At 41.1% G+C, this 1,822-nt stretch overlaps 1 protein-coding gene across 1 annotated transcript in view; it reads left to right on the plus strand.

Annotated features, from left to right (window-relative positions):
* The window catches only part of bag6l (BCL2 associated athanogene 6, like), an 82,843-nt gene that overhangs the window by 78,992 nt on the left and 2,029 nt on the right, over nucleotides 1-1,822 (plus strand). The window lies entirely within an intron of this gene.

Here is a 1,822-nt window from a genome sequence, read left to right on the forward strand (position 1 = left end):
ACAATATGGCGACCTCTCTAAAGCAAGGCCCTTGCTATATATATATATAAAAGCATAATTATAAGGCTACGAAAACCAAATGAATTTTATTTTATAGCGATTATACACTTATATAAACATATTAATGGGTAGAATATTCAGATTCAGATTCAGATTGACAATAAACCATGTGAAATATTACACACTGGCCCTTTAATGTTTTCCTACAGAGAACTTTAAACCTGATTCTGTTCCTCATCTCTATGGATCCCTTCCTGTCGTTTCTTCACTACATGTTCTGTATTTCCTCTCCTCTTCCACAAAGCTCCGTCAAACAGAGACTTTCCCATGCCTGATGGTATATTTTCATATATAACATTTATCATGACTGAGATAGACTGTTAGACTGCTCCCTTGATCAAGGCATTGAACACCCAACTTCTTAAGGCACCTGTCCAAGGCAGCCCCCGGTATTTCTTCTTCTTCTTCTTCTTCTTCTTCTTCTTCTCCTGACAGGTCTGATTCCATTTTTAACCCGGATTGACCTCCCATTTAAAGAATCCATAACCTGATTGAAGACGTTTCCCCTTCAGTGTAACTTGATCAACAATCCTTCACAACTTATCAAATGTCTTTTCCACAGCAAATAAAACACAGCAGCTGTTTCTTTTTTTAATTTGTGCGACTTCATGTGACAAATAAATGATTGATTGACCTCGGCCTTTCTGGGTCCTTTTTCTCGGGTCCGTTGTGCTCCTGCCTCTCTGGAATCCACTTTAATAAGCAACCACCTTTTCTGACTCGTTTCCAGAAAGTTCATGAACCTTCCATTAACCATCCGATCCGTTAGCTTGCAGATATGTGATGTTAGAGCAACCGGTCAGGAGTTTGCTGACTTGACAGGATCTGTCTGAAGCTTTCTGATTGGAATTATGACGGCTTCCAGCGCGCTCGTCACATATCAAGCGTTTGGTTTTATAATCATACAGGCTCTTGAAAGTTGGTTCTTGTTGGACCCATCCACCCACCCTACACAGACTTTTGCTGCCTTAACTTTTGTTCTTTCTGTTCTTTCTCCCCCTGATGCCACCAGCGACCGGTCACCTATCACGCCGACGTTAAAGGAGGTTTTTTTTCTCATCGGTGTCTGGCACTGAAAGTCACTGCCCAAGTGCCAGATTTCGACAACTTCAGAGTGAGACAGGGTTGCACACCTCACAGGGTCTCTCCTCTCCTTCCAAACTTTATTGTATAATGCCAACAACTTCTTTAATCATCCTATTTAATCATTATATAACATATTCCATATTTTATTGGTGCACTCTCTCCTGTTTTGGCTAATGCCCTCTTCAACACTCCAGTAGTAAAAAAGATATCTGCAGTAATTCACTCTTAGTACTGTTCTCTCTCTCTCTGTGTTTCCAACTTTAGTTCAGTCAGGACCACTTCAGTCAAAGAAAACTTTATTTCCATTTGCAGTATTATATTCAGTGCAATGGCTCTGTTCTGGGGCCTCTCCGACTTTCCTCGGGCCTACACAGAAAGCCTGAGGCAGAGAGAGCACACCACTCTGCCCTTCCATGTGCATACGAGCCTGAGGTTGCCACTTTTTGACGACTTCAGAGTGAGACCAGGTTGGATCAATGCGTGTGCTGTGTGATTTTCTCCATGATAATAATTTATTTGAGGAATTTCAGTCAGGATTTAGAGTGCATCATAGCACTGAGACAGCACTAGTTAAAATTACAAATGACCTTCTGATTGCTTCAGACAAAGGACTTGTCTCTGTACTTGTTTTATTAGATCTTAGTGCGGCGTTTGACACTATTGACCATCAAATTCT

Source organism: Epinephelus moara, chromosome 22 (assembly GCF_006386435.1).
Source record: "Epinephelus moara isolate mb chromosome 22, YSFRI_EMoa_1.0, whole genome shotgun sequence".
Lineage (NCBI taxonomy): Eukaryota > Metazoa > Chordata > Actinopteri > Perciformes > Serranidae > Epinephelus > Epinephelus moara.